Consider the following 22,127-nt stretch of genomic DNA (forward strand, 5'->3'; position numbering starts at 1 on the left):
GGGAGTCTTAAGTTAACAGGACCATTTGTCGTGTGGGCTTCCATGATCTGCCAATGGCTTTCTCACCAAAGTCAAACTGACTGAACATACAGAGCCTGAGACACAGACAAGGCTCAATAAATATGTTATTGAAATGAATGGGTATTGAGCATAGTTATAGCACATATTTATATGATGTGTTTGTTTTTTTAATTCTTTTTTTCTTTTTTCCCCCATCTTTATTAAATTGGGTATTTCTTATTTACATTTCAAATGTTATTCCCTTTTCCGGTTTCCAGGCCAATATCTCCCTAACCCCTCCCTCTCCCCTTCAATATGGTTGTTCCCCTCCCCATCCCCCCCCTTTACCACCCTCCCCCACAGCCTTGACAGGACCGAGGGCTTCCCCTTCCACTGGTGCCCCTACTAGGTTGGAGCCCAGGGTCAGTCCATGTATAGTCTTTGGGTAGTGGCTTAGTCCCTGGAAGCTCTGGTTGGTTGGCATTGTTGTTCATATGAGGTCTCAAGCCCCTTCAGCTCTTTCAGTCCTGTTGGTTTTCTTTTTGTTTTTTTCAGGCAAGGTTTCTCTGTGTAGCCCTGGCTGACCTGGAATTCACTCTCTATAAACCAGGCTGGCCTCGAACTCACAGAGATCTTCCTGTTTCAGCCTCCTGGGTGCTGGATTAAAGGCATGCCTGGACTAGTAGTCCTGTGTTCTATAAGAAAGCTGGCTGAGCTAGCCGAGAAATGTAAGTGAAATAAACCCTTTCCTTCCCAAATTACTTTTGGTGATGGTGTGTCATCACTGCAATCGACACCCTAAGGAAGACACAGGCCACAGACACTCAGTTACGGAGGGTTCACTCCATTTGCTTTGAAACAACTCTCCCGGTCACCACACCCTGCATCCAGCCTCACACGTCTCTTACCAACTGGTCCATTCACCAGCCATTCACCTTTCTGGCTAGTTCTCTTTTCAGTAGTCAAAAAATTTTCTCTGTTTCTATTTATTTCAATTTTTCTTGTTCTTGCTAGAACCTAGTCACACCCAGACAGGGCTGGGTGCTTCAGTAAGCTAACACACGGAATTAATCAAGTCTGGGGCAGGGCAGGCACAGCTTGGTGGATTGCTGTTGGCATGAGATTTAGTAGACCTTCATTGAGATTAAGAGGAGCAGGGAGAGGGGCTGGAGAGATGGCTCAGCGGTTAAGAGCACTGACTGCTCTTCCAGAGGTCCTGAGTTCAATTCCCAGCAACCACATGGGTAATGGGATCCGATGCCCTCTTCTGGTGTGTCTGAAGACAGCTACAGTGTACTCGTATAAATAAATAAATAAATAAATAAATAAATAAATAAATAAATAAATAGGAGCAGGGAGGAAATGGGGGGAGCAAAGGCAGCTTCTGTCCTACACTGGTCTTTGAAGGAAGGCACTTGTGCATGTGCTCCAGGGTGCCTGACACCACAGGCTGCTAAAGAGGGGTGGGAATTTGAGTCCGTATTGTGGAGGCAGCTGTAGTCAAAGGCCAAAGGCTGCACTGCTGTTGCCATCTCTGCCTCCATGGCCACCTTCCCTTAATGTCTGTCTTGGTGGGAAAGCCCAATAGAAGTCTTGAGAATGTCCTCGAGTCTCCAGGCCACTGGAGTTCATAACCGTCCTTTCCTCTTCTCTGGCTGCTCTCATAGCATCCAAGCTTAGGCAGGGCTGGGCTGGTGAGAGAGTGGGTGGGGTGGGGGTGAGGCTTAGGGGCCATGGGGTTGTCTAGAGGATACTTTTGTTGTCCAGTGGTACAGTCAGGTACTGGTGTCACTATGCCTGGTGGCATCCACTGTGTTTGTGACGGTGGTCTCTGGCGTGGAGATGGCTAGTGGAAATGCTTGGTTCTGGGAAGTATGAGGTGTTTGCAGCTGATGGAGAGCATCAGCCTTAAGCTGCGAGAATGCCTGCTTTGGATGAAGTGGAGATGGGTGAGCAGGTTTAGGAAGGCGGTCAGAACTGCCCAGACTCAGGGCAGGAGGAACAGCCACTGCTCATTAATTTCTATTAGCTTCAGACCCTGTCACTTCCTCTGCAGGTTACAGCAAACAGCTCTTAAGCATTATCCACCCAACACTAATAAGACTGGTCTGCAAGGATGTGCACTTCAGATCCAGGGGCCTTTTGCTTTCAAGGCTGAAGGCACTGCCCTGACTGCGCCCCCTCCCCGAGTGTGTGTGTGTGTGTGTGTGTGTGTGTGTGTGTGTGTGTGTGTGTGCGCGTTCCACAGAAGCAAAGGAATGCTCCCACACTGTGGTTTAGGGATGGAAAGGAAATTCCTTTGAGAGTTAACCACCCTGCTGCTATTAAGACTCTCATTATTATATTAAGATTATTTTAAGTGGTCTGTAATAAGAGTAAAGTGAAGGGAAATGAACTCATGAGAGCCTGCTGGGCTCTGGTTTTGAGAATCAGGATGAGGAAGCACCAGAGGCCATCGCCTTGGGATTGTGAGGTGGTGGGACACCCACCACATCATTATCCTTTGATGTGAGGGATGAGAAGAATGTGACTTGGATCACTGGGAAGGGGAAGACAAAATTTTATTATTTTGATGATATTATTTTAGATTTAGCTAAGAAAATCAAGTAGATAGAACTTCAGATCAGATGTAATGAGAAGGTAGTATGTTTCTTGCAAGCAAAATAGATATATTCAAATCAAGAGATTTTTCCATATGCCAGCCTGGGATGTGTGTGTGTGTGTGTGTGTGTGTGTGTGTGTGTGTGTGTGTGTGTGTGTGTGTGTGTGTTTAAAAGCTCACCCCGAGAAAGGCTCTCTGATACCCTGGGATCCCAAACACCCCGTGTAGTTGCTGGCTTCCTAATACTTTCTTCTGGTTTGAAACCATGGCTGCACAGTCTTCACCTGTGAAAATGCCACAGCACTAAGAAGGGGTGTGCATTGGTTAAAAATACAGATGTGAAATTCACAGGAAAGAAAAAAATAATAATAAACGAAATCAGTTATGTAAACACAGCTCCCAGCGAGCATCTGGAGGAACAGGTTTTCTTCTGACTTCCCCTGAGACAGGTCTTCCTCACTCACCCCTGGTTGTCTCTTTAAAGTGAAATGTCCTCCCTCTTCTACGAATATGCTGACGGCAGTAAATCTGTGGAATAAGTCATGCGTACTAATCTGATTTGTTTCTAAATATGCAGTCAGGGCTCTTAGGACTTTAGGTCTCCACTATGAAGGTTGGAATTGCCTATGCATCTGGTTCTTTTCTTTGGGTATTTTTTACTTTCCCCTTTCCCTTATGTAGATGTGCGATCGCACAGCTCACAGAAACGTAGGTGGGCTTGCTTGCTTCACTGTCTAACCAGGGAAGGATGTAACTTGAATATCTTTGTACCGTTGTGTTTTATAAAGATAAACAGGACAAAGATACCTGCTGCTAAGGGCGTCTGTCTCTAGTGCACTATTTTCTAGGTACACCTTATGAGCTGCGTCCCAGCCCTGGGACCGTTATCTCCCAGTGCGTTCTTTCTTCTCTATTTGCTATAGACCACTAATACCTTTAATCTTCCTTTCCATCCTGGCCACACCCTGGATAGATTGGTCAGTTTCCTCTACTATGCCTGAGCCTTTCCTTTTGCCCTGGCAGAATCTCCCTATGGGTCCTGCGGCCAGCACAACTGCTACAGAGGGTGCAGGAAGTGGGTAAGCAAATTCCACCCAGCGTCCTCCTTTGATGCCGTCTTTGCACAGCCTGCCGAAGACATATGGAATTAATTTGGCTTCCAAGTTTTACCAACGAACACTTTTTTTTTCCTCCCTGAAGGAAGGTGAGCCTGGCCAGATGTGATGGCAGGCTAAGTCCTGTTTTGCGGCAGGGGGAAGAGCTCAGAGGTCTCCTTCATGTTTCAACCATCTGAGAATTGGAAGACTGGTCGTGAGAAGAACTTAGTCCTACTATGATATGTCTAGGGAAACAGAGACTCAAATGATGAAATTAGAGCTTAAAGCAAACCTAACAAACAAACAAACAACAAACACACAAACACCTTCAGTCGCTTCCTTTAACAAATGAGGAAAAGGAAGCACCAAGGTGAACTGATTCCCTAAGAAAAAACCCCAATATCTAAGTTTTAATTTTTCTGAAATGGGCTTACTAGTTCTTCCCTGTACTGGAACCACAAGCATGCACAACAATGATTCGCTGTCAGGGTTTGGTCCTAGCATGTCTTGCCATCAGTTATAGAGTTCCAAAGCCACTGCCTAAATCCACTGGGGATGCTAGCACAGGATGCTGGACTCCACCATCTTTCGGTATATCAAACAGCCAGTCGCTGTGCATTATCCTTTTCTCTATCCGTTCCAGAACTGCCACAAACTCCCTAGATGTCATCCTAGAAAGAGCAAAAGTCCCCCTGGGCTCAAAGTTTGGGAGGTTTTCAGCTATGGTTGATTAGTCCTGTTGCTTCTGGGCCTCTTTCTCTGGAGAGTAATAGAATGATTTATCTTTAAGTAAAAAGAAACATCTTCAGATCTTCTGGCTGCACATGACACAATGACAACTATGTGAGGTGTCACAGAGGTTGATGCTCCCAGTGATGAGCACAGGGGATGGCGCTCCCAGTGATGAGCACAGTGGATGATGTTCCTGTGATGGGCACAGCAGATGATGCTCCCTGTGATGGGCACAGGGGATGATGCTCCCTGCGATGAGCATAGAGGATGATGCTGCCTATGATGGGCACAGGGGATGATGCTCCCTGTGATGAACATAGGGGATGACGCTTCCGGTGATGGGCACAGCAGATGATACTCCCAGTGATGAGCACAGGGATGATGCTCCCTGTGATGAGCACAGGGGATGACACTCCCTGTGATGGGCACAGCAGATAATGCTCCCTGTGATGGGCACAGGGGATGATGCTCCCTGCGATGAGCATAGGGGATGATGCTGCCTATGATGAGCACAGGGATGATGCTCCCTGTGATGAGCACAGGGGATGACACTCCCTGTGATGGGCACAGCAGATAATGCTCCCTGTGATGGGCACAGGGGATGATACTCCCTGTGATGAGCATAGGGGATGACGCTTCCGGTGATGGGCACAGCAGATGATACTCCCAGTGATGAGCACAGGAATGATGCTCCCTGTGATGGGCACAGGGGATGACGCTTCCTGTGATGGGCACAGTAGATGATGTTCCCAGCAATGGGCTCTGGAGAAGAGAGCAGTCCTGTCCACTTTGGGTAGTGGAGATGAGAACAGGTGTGGGATTCACTTCAAGGGTTTCAAAAGAGTCACATAGAAGGCATGTGGAAGAAAGGCTGGTCTAAAAATCAGGAGGGATACTTTGCCACCCAGGAGCATGCGAGAAGAAGTGTAGAGGCCAGCTTCAAGTCCTAATCTGTTAATGCTGTAGCCGGAGAACCTCAAGCCTGCTAGAACCTGAAAGGGTGACCTGATTAGCATCCTGTCCGGGAGCGTTCCAGAACTGCCACAAACTCCCTAGATGTCATCCTAGAAAGAGCAAAAGTCTCCCCGGGCTCATAGTTGGGGAGGTTTTCAGCTATGGTTGATTAGTCCTGTTGCTTCTGGGCCTGTGGTGTGGTCAGCATGTCACAGTGGGAGCCTGTGGCGGAGCCAAAGCATGTGCCATGTGCTTGGGACACTGAGAGCAAAAGAAGAGGAAGGGCTGGAGTCCCACTCTCCCTCTGAGGGCACACCAACAACATCCTAAAGACCTGTGAGAACCCTCTCCTAAAGTCTCTTCCATTCTCCAATAGTGCTTAAGGCCCCCACCACAATAATATTCTTTGCCTTCTTACCAATCATTACTAATTGAAAACTATAGGTGTAGTGGCACTTTAGCCGCTGCCTCTGTCTCTCTGTCTCTGTCTCTCTCTCCGTCTCTGTCTCTCTGTTTCTCTCTATGTGTGTCTGTTTCTCATCTGTTTCTGTTTCTCTCTGTCTGACTCTGTCTTTCTCCATGTGTCTCTGTCTCTGTCTCTGTCTTTCTGTCTCTCTGTCTCTCTGTCTCTCTCTCTGTGTGTGTGTGTGTGTGTGTGTGTGTGTGTGTGTGTGTGTGTGTTTGTGTCGTGAGGTTTCTCTTTGTAACCCTGGCCATTCCTCTGTAGACCAGGCTGGCCTGGAATTCAGATATCCACCTGCCTCTGCTTCTGGCTGGGATTAAAGCTGTGCACCACCACCACCAGGTTGCTAGCATCTCTTAAAAATAATGAATGAGCTCACCCATCAGAATCACGGTAGCACGGTCAGACCCGACAAAGTTAGCAATCATTCAGGTATATAAGCTGTGCGGATTCATGTGTTTGAATGCTTGGCCACAGGGAGTGACATTACTAGGAGGTATGGCCTTATTAGAGTGTGTCCTTGTTGGAGGAAAGTGTGATACTATGTAGGCAGGCTTCGATGTCTCCTATGCTTAAACTCTGCCCAGTATGGAACATAGTCTCCTCCTGGTTGTCTGCAGATCAAGATGTAGAACTCTTGGCTCCTCCAGCACCATGTCTGCCTGCACTCGGCCATGCTTCCCACCACGATGATAATGGATTGAGCCTCTGAAACTGTAAGTCAGTTCTACTGAAATGTTTTCCTTTATAAGAGTTGCCACAATCATGGTGTCTCTTTATAGCAATAAAACTGTAACTAAGACATAAGCTCTGCTGAATTTTCTCATAAATGCCTTAAAATTTTAAAAAGGTGCATCAAATTACGTGTGTGTGTGTGGGGGGGGGGGTGGGCCAGGAATCACATGCAGATGCCAGAAGTCAACGTTTTAGACTCAGTTCTCTCCATCCATCACATGAGACTCACTGAGTTTAATTGGGGTTACTGAAGCATTTAAACCATTTTATTTTTCAATCACGTGAGTATGTGTTGGAGGGAAGTATACTCAAAGGCAGGCCAAAAGAGGGAGTTTGAACCCTTAGATTTAGAGTTACAGGTGAGCCTTCTACAAGATGCAGCCTCCAAACATTTTTAAAAATGAGGGTCTTTGAGGGACGTTATATTAGTTACCTATGGCTGCTGTAACAAAAGATCACAAACACTTGGTTTAAAGTGAGAGAAATTGGTTGCCTCAGAATTCTGGAGGCTGGAGTCTAAAATCAAGTCACGGACAAGGCTATGCCAGAAAATGTTCTGTTGCAGAACATCACTTCCGTAAGGGGGAATCTGTAGCTGGGGGGATTTGGGGATTTCTGCACAGCATAGCTTGTGCTTAGATGCTCACAAGGCTCATCCAATAGGTCAAAGGTCTCAAAATCCTGCAGCAAGGAACTCAGTTTACTTTGTTCAGCTCGGCATTTCTTACACTTGCTGAGGTGAGTTGAACAGCAGGCTCTAGTAGGAACACTCACAGCCATCGGATGTGACCTTACGTGGAAACAGACACTACGAATGGAAATGGGGACTTGAGATGAGATCACCTTGGATTGTCCACATGGGGACTACATCTCATGACAAGTGTCAAGGCTGAGGCAGAAGAGTTGCAAAGCTGACAGACTCAGAAGACAGATAATACAAGGGTGAGGTGGAGATTACAGTGACTGGCTCTAGGTCAAGGAAGCTGAGGAACGCCTGTCACCACCAGAAGCCAGGCTTCGGGGAGGGCTCTCTCCAGAGCAGCCTCCTGGCTGCAGCAAAGGTGGCCCCGTTTTACATGGGCACATGCGGTGGAGGCAAATTTGGCTTGGACCATCTCCTTCTCGGGTCAGTCTTCTGCTGGGGCCTTGGATTTCTACCCGAAAGCCCAGCTTAGGAGTGTGTGCCTCAACAATGGCTCCCCAGGTCCGAGACTTGGAAGTTCTAGAATGCTCTGTCATAAGTTTCTCACTTAGCTAGTCAGAGGCCAGAAACTGTGATCTCTGCAGCCAGGTCTTTACTAGTTGAAGCAGGATGTGGCTTTCCATAGCAGGCAATGTAGGTTGCTGTAAATTAATTTAGTAATTGATGAACACAGCTGTAACTGATCAATATGACTAGTGACTATGTCAGAGGTCACAGATCTGAACTATGGGATAATTAAAAAATTAAATTCTTTAAACTTTAAATTTGTGTAATTATGGTTAGGATTAAATTACAGCCTTATACACAGATTAGGGGGGAAAAACTATGTAACTAAAAGTGGTAAACCTTAGGAAATGCTTCTTAAGGAGGCTGGAGAGCTGGCTCAGTTCAGAGAATGTAATCAGATGCCTTCTGGCCTCCAAGCACCTACACTCAGATGCATAACACACACACACACACACACACACACACACACACACACATACACACACAGACAGAGTTAGAAAAAGGAATAAGGGAGAGATGGCTCAGTGGTTAACAGCACTGGCTGCTCTTCCAGAGGACCTTGGTTCAATTTCCAGCACCTGCAGCTCACTGTCTGTAACTCCAGTTCCAGGGTATTTGATAACCTCGTGCAGACATATATGCATTCAAATCACCAATGTACATAAAATAAAATGAATAGATTGTTTAAAAAATAAAAATGAGAGGCCAGAGAGATTGCTCATAGGTTAGAACACTTACTGCTTTTTACAGAACTGAGTTCAGCTCCCAACACCTACATGAGCTCACAACTGTTTGTAGCTTCAGTTTCACAGGATCGGATGCTTTTTTTTGAATGCATATAAGTACGCATAAATTCACACAGGAGCATGCACACTAAGATAAACAAACAAACAAACAAACAAACAAACAAACTGGGCCTGGTGTCGAATATTTGTAATTCTAGCACTCAGGAGGTGTGAGGCAGGAGGATTGCTTGGAGTTCCAGGGCGGCCTGGGTTATACAGTGAGTTCAAAACCAACATGGGCTTAAGCAAAAGGGAGAGAAAGAAAAAGGTATTTCAAATTACCTTACTTCACATTTTTAAAGTTTCCTTGTAACCAAATGCACCTATCTGTCTGTAAGGTATTTCCTACTTATTTAATTTGCTACTTATATTTTCAAGTTGGCCATCAACATCTCAAACCAAATCTTACTGAGGGTATTTTCCCTTGTAAAATGTGTTTTCGCTCTATGATCTGTTATATATTATATAGATTTTATATAATATATTATTATAATTTTATATTCATATTATACAAATATCTATATAATTATATATAATTATATATCTATATACAATATTGTAGATATTATGTATTATAACTATATATTAAGATATATAATTATATAATAGGGACTGAACTAACCAATGGTGCACATCACTGGTACGTTGGACAAGGGCACAGCATTATTATACACACAGCGTTAGACATTTAACGTTCAATCGAGTGTCAGTGCTGCAGGTGACACATTATTTCTGTTTTCTGTTTCCTCAACCCAGGGACGCTTCTGTCTGTACAAGCGACTAAATGCAGAAGCAGGCAGTTTTAGGTTGAGTCTGCTTTCATGGTTATAAATAGATTTTGCATGATTGTCACAATCATCCTTGAGAGCAAAGCCAGGGTTCCTTCTGTGGGCCCCCAAACTATCAAACGTGTGAAACTGTAAATCAGAAACCCCCAAGTCACCAGAATATTCCAGAACTTTCGTTTTCAGCCACATCATCAGATGTAAGACAGCAAGAGAGAAAATCAGGTCTGGCAAGGTTGATTTGGCAGATACCCGGGCTTTCCACGGGCGGCTCCGGGTGTCCCCGGTGGCGGCGCAGTTTCCCCGCGGCCCGCTGGGTCGCACTGTGGCCTCGGGAAAGAGCCCGACCCGGGCGGGATGGGGAAGGCGGGGCGGCTGTAGCAAAGCCCGCTTGTGCGACCTCGAGTCAGAGGCTGCACCGTGCCACCCACTCGCTTCATCCTTAGGGAAACGGCTCCGAGGATCATGCGTAGATCCTGGAAGCGCATGGTGGTGGCACACTGCTTTCCAGAGTGAGCACGGAGGGCGGCTCCGTGCCATCGCTCTATCTGCTATTTATTGTATATTATCAATTTTATTTTGTTAGATACAATTCCCTGGCCTCTTTCCTCCCTGTTGAGCCCCCATCATTTGACTTTTCCATGTGTTGTCATTGCTTGAATGGATCATAGAATCTAAAATACCATGGACTTCTGTAATCCTGACCTAATATTTATTAAATATTTTTTAATTAAATAATTTTTCTTTTAATTTCTTTCATCTTATGTGTATGTGTGTTTTGCCTGCATGTATATCTGTGCACCACATACGTGCCTGGTGCCATGGGAGGTCTGAAGAGGGCGTCGAATCCCCTAGAACTGAACTTGAAGTTGGTTGTGAGCCACCATTTAGGTGCTGGGACCTAAACTCATGTCCTCTGCAAAAACAGCAAGTGCTCTTAATCACGGAGCCATCTCTCCAGTCCAATTAGCTAGTTATTAAAATGGCACTTTGAAAGGCTGGCTCCTGGCTCTGTGGGTAAAGACACAGTGTAGCCTAGCCTGAGGACCTTAGCTGGTTCCCTGAACCCACACAGTGGAAGGACAGAACCATTCTAGGAACGTCATCCTTTGACCTCTACGGGAACACACACACACACACACTGATGTAAAAAAAGATACAGTGGAAGATGGAGTTCGGGAGGCAGAAAAGTGAATAGCTTCCTCTTTAACCCGACCTCCACTGTGACTGTGCACTTCCTCCTTTTTTCTCCTAGAGCAAGTTTGTAGCCTTAAAAACAAAAAACAAAAAAAAACCCTCCTCACCATCAAATTGCATCATCCTCGACAGACTCCCACCCCATCAAGGATCTTGGAGATGGCTTCACAGGCACGTGTGTAGACAGTGCATCCTTTAGGAGTGGCTGCCTGGTGTTCTTTTACACCAGGAACCTATAATTATTCAATCAATCCCTGATTGAAGGATATTGAGCTTGCCCCCAGCCTTTTGCTGTTAGGAACAACTCTGCTGTGAACATCTGTGTCTGTGACTGTGCGCGCATCTGCCTCTATAGGAAACATTTCTAAAAGTTTAATTATCACCTTAAAGAATACATGCATTTAAAACTTTACAGGTCTTTACTAATTACCCTCCAGACTACTTCCCACCCCCATCCTATAAAACTAATTCTAGGTTTATCAAGCTTTTAAAAAATTTGCCAAGGTATAAAACTAAAATTAGGGCTCTCGTGTTTTCACTTGCATCCTTAAAAAAACCTTACCGAGGCTTCGAGAATTCAACAGTGAATGTCCTTCGAGTTTCTGTTGGACTTTTGGTCTTTTAGGGGGTTGCCAAATAATTCTGTGTTAATTCATTTTGCATTGGTGTAATGAAATACCAGAGGCAGGCTACCTTTATAAAGAAAAGAGGTTTCTTTAGTTCCCACATTTGCAGGCTGAGAGTCCAAACAGCATGATGCAGGTTCTGTTCTGTTCTTAGCTGCCGAGCTGTCTTTCCTGTCCCATCTTTATCTTTATACTTTTTTTTTTTTAACACAAAGGAAGAAACAGATCAAATCCAGCTCCTTCCAGCTCTGCGCTTTAGCATTTCCCGTCAGACTGGAAACTGAATCTCACCCCACCTCTCTTCCTTCCTAACCTGTAAAGCCTGAGTCTCAGAGTGAGAAACCACGTTAGACTTCACATCTCAAGAGGACCCCAGATGCTGTCATGCTGTCTGTCAGTCCCTCACTTGCAAGCGAGGTCTCGGAGGCTCTGCGATCTCAGCACCTTCTAGAGCCCATTCTAAGATGTCAGGCTTGACCCTGGACTCCTCTTAGGAGTTGTTGGTGTCACTCTGAATTGCACTTTCTTTCTCTAACCCCGCCTCTCCAGCTTAGCCCTTGCTAGTGGTGATCCCAGAATGGGATGTGTGTAGAATTCTGGCCTGGCCGCAGAGGAATTCCTAGCTGCCAGCTCTGTTTAGGGTCCCTTTCCCCTCCTGCACTGGATGCTTCTGCAGAGTCCATTTCTTGTCTTCGCTATAGGAGTTGAACTCATTTTAGCCTCTGCTTTTCCCTCTGGTGTTCAGGAGATTTCCTTCTGCATCTCACTAAGAAAGCAGAGCTTCTGTGCTATATCCACTGCGCTCTCTCTCTCTCTCTCTCTCTCTCTCTCTCTCTCTCTCTCTCTCTCTCTCTCCCACAACCTACTCTGTTGGCCCAACCAAGGCTGTGCTGCCACCCTTGATCTTCATAATTTCTCAAAAGACTCTCACAATTTTTTAAAAATAAATTTTATTAAAATTTTGTTTTAAGCTTACGTAAGTTTTCTTGCTTCTGTTTGAGGTTTACCACATAATGCTGTAGGATAAGAGAGTTACTGCAGACCACCATTCCTGCTGCCTCACAATTGCCTTTTCTGTATGACAGGGCTGCTCAACCAACTCCCTTTTAAAGGCCAGTCTTGCTCATCTCTCTAGACTAAGTTGTACTTTGTATCTCTTGTGTTAAATAATAAAAAAGGCTGCGCCATCCCACGCTAGCACCGGCTACTCTCTGGCCCCAGCGGTCCCGCTGCCTGCATGGCTAGCTTTATGCTGCCCATCTCGTGGTTAGCTGTCACAAATCCCTGTAACCCAGTAAAATCAAAACTTTTAGAGGCAGATTTTTATCAGTAAATTCTCACCCACAAAGCACCCCCAAAAAGAACTCGGAGTCAATTGATATTGATATGAGCTGCCTACTTATATTGGACAAATTTTCCTGTACTAATTCATCCGTTATATAATATTCATAGCTACCTGTGGCTGTTTAAAGCCACACGGATCTGGGTTGCCCTTCTGTTCCTCCATCTTCCTTCCTTCTCCTCACTCTCCTGTCCCTCCTGTCTCTCAAAAACTCTCAGCCCGCCCTCCTTTTCTACTGTCCAATCACAGGCTCTAGCCTTGTCTTTCAGCTACCCTCACCTGCTTACAGACAGTCATCTACATGTACCCTCTGGCCTGTGCCTCCTGTTGTCCTTTCCCTCACTCAGTGATAGAAAGGATAGCTTCACTCTCTGGTTCTGTAACTCTGATCTTCTTACTGTCAGATTCTACAACATGGGTCAGGCATGGTGGGGGCATGTGCCTTTAATCCCAGCACTCCAGAGGCATAGGCAGGTGGATCTCTGAGTTCAAGGCCAGCCTGGTCTGCAGAGTGAGTTCCAGGATAACCAGGGCTACACAGGAGACCCTATAAAAGAACAGCTCAGTTGCTGAGAATATTTTTGGATTAGAAATAAGCAACAATGCAGTGCTAAAACCAGCGAAGGCCAGCACCTAGCACGATGACATCATCAGGACAGAGGTCAGCCCTCCTTCCTTCCTCTAGTTGATTTTGCAGAGGGCTCTGCTTGCCTTTGATGTACAATAAAGACTTTTTTTTTTGACAGAAAAAGTTGAGGAAATTATTTTTTCTCTAGACTTGGCTGTAGATGAACTGTATTTCCATGTAATGAATTCCTGAACCTCCTTTTCCTGAAGAATAAATAGGATTTCCTACTTAGCAATGACATTCACAATAAGAATATAAAACTTAACTTGGATCTTGAATGTGGCCGAAATTCCCTGATCCTGGAGTGATGGTTAACCCTTTGATGAGACAATGGTGACAGTAATTAGTTAAGAGTTCTTAGGTTGCAAGGGAGAGAAACATCAAGAAAGCCCAAGAAACTGCTCTTGTCTGGATACTGTTTGTCTCTGTAAAGCCATCGTTATATTACATTAAAAGGTCACCATGCTTACCTTTGGTCCCCAGTATTATATCCCTGAAGGGTGGTGGTGGCTATGCTGTCAATGCTGGTATTAAGAAGTGAGTCAGGGGGTTGGGGATTTAGCTCAGTGGTAGAGCGCTTGCCTAGGAAGCGCAAGGCCCTGGGTTCGGTCCCCAGCTCCGAAAAAAAGAACCAAAAAAAAAAAAAAAAAAAGGAAGTGAGTTGGGGGGGGGCTGGAGAGATGGCTCAGAGGTTAAGAGCACTGACTGTTCTTGCAGAGGTCCTGAGTTCAAATCCAAGCAACCACATGGTGGCTCACATCCATCTGTATTGAGATCCGATGCCTTCTCCTGGCCTGCAGGCATACATGCAGGCAGAAAGCTGTATGATTTATACTTAATTAATTAATTAATTAATTAAAAGAAGTGAGTCGGTTCTTATGATAGCTATCATTGTGAAATAGTGGGCCTGGCCCCTCCGTGCCTCTGGCTTCTTCTTTTGCTATGTGATCTTTCTCTTGCCCGGTGATGCCATCCGTCCACAGCTAGGAGACCCTCCCCAGAGGCTGACCAGATGAGCCTACCAATCATGGACAACCAGCTTTCCAAACTGTGAGATGAATAAACCTCTTTTCTTCATACAATTCTCAGCCTCAGAGACTTAGTGATAGCGCTGTGAAGTAGACTAAGACTTATTGATCGTAGGAACAGGAAGGCCAAGAGGGTGCTTTCGGTTTTAAGCTTGTTGGGATCCAGGAATTCAGATGATCTCAACTCTGTCCCCGATTCTCCATGCCCCACGTCTCCACTCTGCTTACCTCTGCCTGGCTAGGTCATGTCCTTGTTGTCTGCACAGCTCAAACACATTTTCCTTTCAGGACTTAGATGCTAAATCTTAGAGAAGTTTCTGGTTGGTACAACTTAGAACATTACTTGTCCCTTAACGATACTCATGGCTGGGATGCCTTTGAATGTGCTGTTGGGGGTGGAGATTGGGGTGGGAAGTGGCTTCTGTCTCTAACAGGGTTCTTGTCCTGTCCTATCCTTCTTCAAGGATGAGTGTACAGACAGCAAAGTGTGCTAAGAGGAGATAACTTTACTGAAAATGAGTAAGTCGACTTAAGTCAGTTTGCCGCGGGGGGTATTTAAATGAACCAAATTTGAACTCTCTGTAGCAGCAGGACTCCATTACAGTACTGAAGTGTTACAGCTGGAAGTTCCTGAAGGCCTCCATAAGCCAATCAGGAGCCATTTCAAAGCACCAGGGCCCAAGAGCAGCCAGCGGTCTCCCCTGTCTTCCCTCCCGTTGTGAGTCTAGGACCTTCCTCTGGAAGCCTCCAAGCTGGGATCCAGCTCTAAAGTCTTAGGTGAGATGGTTTGAGTGAAAATGTCTCCCATAGACTCAGCTGTGTGAACACTTGGTCTCCGGTTGGTGGCGCTGTTTGAGGAGGTTTGAGTGGCACGGACTTGGTGGAAGTGTGCACCTGGGTGCAGTTTTTGAGCGTTTAAAGACCTATATCATTTCCAGTTAGCTTTCCCCACCTCCCGCTTGGGTTTGAAGATGCGAGCTTTTCCTTCCTGCTCAGACTGTTACGCCTCCACTTCACCCATGCCTCTACCTTTGCGGACCCCTATCCCATAAGCCCAGTAAACTCTTCCTCCCTGCCCCCATAAGTTGCCTTGGTGATGATGCTTTATCCAGGCAACAGTAACTAATACAAGGTCTTCCTTCTTCTTAGAGTTCTGTGGGGGAAAGTGAGCACTGAGATGATGAGACTGACCAGTTGGGCCCTGATTAGTTGAATCTTTCATACCTAGCCAATTAGGGAAGAGCTGTTGAAAGCATCATTTCCGGTTGTTATACTGGTTTTTGGTGACTTTTTTTTTTTTTTTTTTTTTTTTGCCATCGACTCTGCTCCCATCTCCTCTGTGGCGGTCAAAAGTTTGGTCCCACTTGCAATAAGGGTCTTGTTTTTCTGCATTTCCCTTTCCTCTGGGCTTGAGTTTCCTGCCTATCAGAGAGTCCTGCCTTCCCCCAGTTTGGTGCCTTCAGCTCTTTCCATCTGCATAGGGTCAGCCAGGGTGGGGACCGCTCTTTGGCAGCGCGGAGGTGGGAACTTGGACAGAAACCACCCGACATCCCGTACAGATGAGGGCTGCCGTTTCCAGACATGGAGGGAAGGGATCGTTAGGTGGCCACCACGAAGGGTTCTGAGTGCTAAGAGTGTTAGCTGTGCTTGCTCAGCATCTAGCCATGTTTGTGTCTCGCTCCGTGCACGTATGCACACCGTTCGTTTGTTTTACCTTGGTTCTTGAGGCACGCTCTCGTGTATCTCGGGTTGGTTTCCAACTTAGCTGTCTCTGAGGCTGAGCCTGAAAGCCTGGCCCTCTTGCGTCCTCTTAGGTGCTGAGACTTCAAGCGTGAGTGGCCATATCTGACCTTTGTTATTACTTGTTCACTGCGAGTCTGAGACCCACAGAGCAGAGCATGAGCACAACAGAGGGGGCCAGAGAGGCAGCAGCTAGGAGGACCCTGGTTCAGTCCCAGCACCATGCCAGGAAGCTCACAACAGCGGGGGAGAAGCTCTGGGAGAATTCCACCTTTGTCCTCTATGGGCACCTGCACTCACCTGCACACACACCTACATAAAGATGTAAACATAATTTAAAATAATAAGGAACTATCTTATTCCTTTATTACTTTTATTTATTTATTTTTTTACAGTCCCATCGTTGCCCCATCCTGGTCCCCTCTCCCACAGTTCCTCATCCAATTCCTTCTCACTCCTGTCTCCCAGAGGATGCCCCCTCCGCCACCAGGCCTCCCCACTCCCTGTAGCCTCAAGTCTCTAGAGGGTTAAGTGCATCTTCTCCCACTGAGGCCAGACCAGGTAGTCCTCTGCTGTGTATGTGTTGGGGCTGGTGGGGAAGGGGGGCTGGGGTGGAGAGGCAAATGGGGGTAGTGAGGCTGGAATCAGCTCATGTATGCTGCCTGGTTGGTGGTTCAGTGTCTGAGAGATCTCGGGGGTTTCCAGGTTAGTTGAAACTGCTAGTCTTCCTATGGGGTCGCCCTCCTCCTCAGCTTCTTCCAGCCTTTCCCTAATTCAACCACAGGGGTTCCCAACTTTAGTCCAATGGTTGGGGGTAAGTATCTGAAAGTGTCTGTCTCAGTCAGCTGCTTCTTGGGCCTCTCAGAGGACAGCCATGCTAGGCTCCTGTCTGTAAGCTCACCATAGCATCAGTAATAGTGTCAGGCCTTGGAGCCTCCCCTTGAGATGGATCCCAAGTTGGGCCTGTCACTGGACCTCCTTTCTCTCAGTCGCTTCTCCATTTTTGTCCCTGCAGTTCTCTTAGACAGGGACAATTCTAGGTCAGAATAACAATCTTATTTTTAAGTAGCATGTAGCAGGACTGACTAAAGTCCCTTACTAATAAAGAAATGCGTTAGCCTAGAGAGATCTACGCTGGGGGGTGGTTTTCATCTCATTTGCTTATCATTATTTTTCTTGGCCTTGACCGTCATATGAATTAGAAGAATTTTAAACTCCTTTGAAATTGTAAAATAGCACAGAAAGGGAGCCAGGTACAAATAAAACTCCCCGTCCATCCTATCCCTAGAAATGATAGTGTCTTTTTGCTCATTCCAGAAACTTCCATGTATTTGCAATTGGGCACGTATATCTTCTTTAAACATGCGAGATCAGGCTGTCTGCTCTGTGACTTGCTTTTTCCACCGATCCCACATCGCAGAGGGTCTCCTTTGACGGTGCAGATATCGTGCCTTCATTGATGACCTATTATGTGGCTGAGAACAAATTTATTTCGGAGGACTTCACAGCGTCTCACAAAGGCACTCTTCCCGTTGCCCTTCCTTCTGCACACTCATCCTGGCATGGCCACAGACCAGTGGCTCCGAGGTGTGTCAGGCGTTGGCCATTGGTGGAAGATGTAGCAGAAGCTACTGTGTCATTAGGGATTTCCTAGAGGGAGAAGCATTCCCTCAAGGCTGAGTCAGAGCCGGAATCTGGTCCCATTACTTCCCCCATGGTCCTTGCTGTGGTTAACCATGGAGGTGGCTCATTGTTGAGGGTTTGGCAAATCTCTCAGAAAATTACAAGGCTGTAATGGCCTCCCTTTTAGATGTAGCTACCCAGGAGTCCACACTAATCTCACAGGATGACTGGCAGCTTCTGTCTCCAGCCATCCAAGAAAGCTCGCTGCTCCCCTTCATTTGACTGTGACTGCCGTGGGTGTCTGGTCTGCAATCGGAGGGCTGGTACTTCATCTACACTTACTTTGAAAATGTTCATATTAGATTCGATTGTACCAAATATCTGTCTCTTCTTACTACCTAGTCTCGGGGCTGTCCAAAACGGCAGGACAACCTAGCTAGGATAGACTGAGATGCAGCCGGGGCAAAGGAACCAAGGAGCCAGACTGGGTTTTCTCCACCTTTGCTTCTGCACAGTCACTGCCTGCACCTCTTCATCCTCTAAGCCATTGGTAAGGCTTCATTGAAAGCTGACCTCACTGCTAGAGGCTCCAGGCTAGCTAAGTCTAGAGTAGAGATAACCTGGGGACCACAATCTAATCAGGAAGGAGTCTCCTTTCTCTTGTGTGACTCATATTTCTCTTTTCTGCCTTCACTGTCCTTCCTCCATGGCTTTGCCTGCAGGAAATCCATCTACGCAAGTCACTCCCGTCTCATGCCACCATGGTGAGTTCAGTCTCCGGGGATCGAACAGAAAGATGCCTTCTACCTGTTGTGTCTTATGGTGGCCGTGCTTGGAGGTGCTGGTAGAGACGAGGGTTGTTTCCTTTTCGACAGATCCCGCTGCTTCTCCTAAGCAGGGCTCAGAAGCTGTCCGTTCATAGCAACTAGAATGACAGGTGGCTCAAAGCACACGGACGCCCTGTGTTTGTGGAGATGATGAATCTGTATAGTTCAGAGTCTTCCTGTGGGTTTAGTTTCACAATTTTAAATTGCTAGCGTCGCTTTTAGAATCGTTACGTTTATTCCATTCATTGGTATTTGGACTTTGATGATTTATTTATTTTTATTTATTTATTTACTTTTCTTTTTTGTGGTTCTTTTTTTTTCTTTTTTTCGGAGCTGGGGACCGAACCCAGGGCCTTGCGCTTCCTAGGTAAGCGCTCTACCACTGAGCTAAATCCCCAGCCCTACTTTTCTTTTTTGAAACAGTGTTTTTCTGTATAGTCCTGGCTGTCCTTGGAACTCACTCTGTAGTCCAGGTTGGCCTCAAACTCACAGAAATCCGTCTGCCTCCTCTGCCTCCAGAGTGCTGGGATTAAAAGCCTGCGCCACTAACATCCGGCAAGGTTGCATGTACCCGTTACCTTGGGTTTTTTGTTTGTTTTGTTTTGTTTTTTTTTTTTGCTTCCAGAGCTAAGGACCAAACCCAGGGCCTCATGCTTGCTAGACAAGCACTCTATCACTGACCTAGATCCACTGACCTAGTCAACTTTTTTTTTGTTTTGTTTTTTAAAGATTTATTTATTTATTGTATATGAGTACACTGTAGCTGTCTTCAGACACACCAGAAGAGGGCATCAGATCTCATTACAGATGGTTGTGAGCCACCATGTGGTTGCTGGGATTTGAACTCAGGACCTCTGGAAGAGCAGTTGGTGCTGTCAACCACTGAGCCATCTCTCCAACCCCGATCCCCAACTTTTAAATGATGCTTTTAAATACAAGAAAAGTTATTATTTATTTATTTATTTATTTATTTATTTATTTATTTTAGATAGAGTCTCATATAGCCCAGCCTATCCTTGAATTCCATATGCACTAGAGTAGAAAATGACCCTGAAATCCTGATTTTCCTGCCTCCACTGCCCTAGTGCCAGAGTTACAGGCAGGCAACACACTCGGTGATGCTTTAACATCTCAGAACGGTTCACATTTTAAAATGAAAGCCTCTCCTGTCTTCAGTACACCTTAAAAGCAACAGATGATAGCTATAGCTGTATAGAGATGGATCCGATGTACATCTGAGATGTTTAGTAAATTCTAAAGTCAGAGGGAAAAGAAAAATAAAAGCAGCACACAGACCCAGGAAATAGCATCTTGCCATGTCAGGGTACAGTTCTCCTTTTACCAGGATATAATTTAGACTCTAGAAACCCTCCTGTGCTTCTCTTTTCAACAAAGGAGCAACTTGCAATTTACAAGGAGAGTGGCACGAGCTCACCTCCCTGGGTGGTTGCCGTGCCAAGCCTGGGAGGGCTGATAAGAGGAGTGCATGCGCACTGAGAAAGGCTCTGTTTGTGGTTCACAAAGCTCCTGAGACCCTCTTTAGACAGGCGCCTCTTCCTTGGGGTCCCTGGCTGTGGCATCGCCCCCACCCTCTGCTCACTGAACAATGCCTCAAAAGCTGTCCTTTTATGGTCTTCCAGAGACACCATAACCCCCTTATGTGGTTTCTATGACCTCAACATTCAACTTTGACTCTGGCTTCTAGAGGCTTCTGGGGAAATTCTCTTCATTTCTCAGGGGGCAAGAATCTGGATTTCGCCTATATTCAGGGTCTTCTACCTTACTTTCTGTGACTTCTATCAGGTGACTAATTTTAGGTCACACTAGCTCTCCTCTCAGGGAAGGGGTGATTGATTTTCTCATTGGCCCTTTAGGTAGCCCCGTATGGAGTCCAGGGTTTTCTCCTTCACTTAATCTCTTCAGGTCTTATAAGCGATTGCAACTTTACCTTTGAATGAAACAGGGAAAGTCAGAATTTTAAAGGAAACAGAAGTTCTAATTTTAAAACCGCATTAAAACATTGGGTTAAAAAGCATAAAATTTGGGGTTATTTCCCTTTGGAAGTCATTTATTTCTATACCCTTTTAATTTTAATATTGGCTTCTGTTTTGATTTTTTTTTCTTTTTTTCGGAGCTGGGGACCGAACCCAGGGCCTTGCACTTGCTAGGCAAGTGCTCTACCACTGAGCTAAATCCCCAACCCCTTGATTTTTGTTTTACTCACTCGGCTTGACATCGAGAGCATGCTGCACATTAGCAAGGGCTCTTATTAGCTGCTTGAATGCTAATATTCAATCTGTGAGGACTTGCCTGCTTACTTCTGACTTTCCACCTTGGGTAGATTGTTTTTATGCTGGTGACTAAATCCTGTGTGTCCCTTTTCTGTTTTCTTGGTACAGAGCCCAAAAATTAGAATTATTAGTTGAGGACATAGCTGGCCAGCCTCCTACTCTCCCTCCCACTCCCACAGTCCGGAGAACTGAACCCAGGTAAAACAAAACACAAAACAAAACAAAACAAAACAACAATCAGCTGAAAGCCAGATTGTCCACCACTTTGTTGTCTATGCTTTCTTAAGATTTTCCCTCATTTTCTTCTCAAAATGCATTGATCTATCTCTCCATTGATCTATCTTCAGCTTCACTGATTCGTGCCTCAGAGCCCTACAACTGGACTTCCAGGCACCCGTGAGCCAGCAGGAGTAGGTGCTTGGAACAGAACTTGGGTCCTTTGTGAGATAGTACATTCTCCTAACCCCTGGGCCATCCTTTCAGCCCTTTGTCAGTTCCTGGGCCTGCCCTAATCTGAGTTGTGAGCTCAACATAAGCATTTTTCACGTTACCTACCGCATCTTATCTCCAGACTTCTATTTGGAGTCTACACTTCCTCTGTCTTTGTTGATAGTCACTATTTGGCAGGACAGCAGTTTTTAACACAGAGGGTTTTTCTGCTTTTGTTTTTCCACTTCTTTAAAATATTCAGTTAAAACCTAGCCATGGTGTTGGGTGTCTATAATTGTAGAACTTTGTAGGCAGGGTCTGAAGTTCAAGGTTGCCCTGGCCCATGTAGTGACTTAGAGAATTCAAGGCTGGGCTGCATGAGATCCTGCCTCCCCACCCTCAAAACAAAACAAAACAAAACAAAACAACAACAAAAAAATCAAAGCAACATTTTCTTCTTTCTTTTAGGAATTCTTTCGGATTTTCTCTCATAAATGTATGTCCCTGTCATGTGCTGGTCTCTCCTCCCGGACCCTCTGTCTGGGAGAACTGTTCCCCTTTACTGTCAGCTTCCAGTCTTTCTTTTCTGGTATCCACTCTGCAAGGGAATCTGTTAAATGAGTCTCTGGTGACTTTGGTTTTGAGGGTCACTGTCGTGGGGTTTTTGTTTCTGTCCCTGCTTTCCTCTTCTAAGACAGGGTTTCACTGAGTATCCCTGGCGGTCCTGGATTCACTCTGTAGACCAGGCTGGCCTCAAACTCACAGAGATCCACCTGCCTCTGCCTCCCCCAGTGCAGCAGGGATTAAAAGTGTGTGTCAACGCTGACCAGAAAAGTTATTCTTTGTACAGCAACTGTATCTTTGTAAAGCACTGTGCATCTCGGTCACAGTGCTCTAGACGTTTGGTGGTCTTTGATTCTGTTTTCTTCTGGTAAGAGAGGCCCAGTGAGTACTGGGAATGAGTTATCTTTGGTGGTGAGACAGGGCTAGGCAGCGTGAGTCAGGAGATCTGGTGAAAATGCTTCTATTTCTT

This window comes from Rattus norvegicus, chromosome 3, assembly GCF_021556685.1.
Source record: "Rattus norvegicus strain SHRSP/BbbUtx chromosome 3, alternate assembly SHRSP_T2T, whole genome shotgun sequence".
Taxonomy (NCBI): Eukaryota; Metazoa; Chordata; class Mammalia; order Rodentia; family Muridae; genus Rattus; species Rattus norvegicus.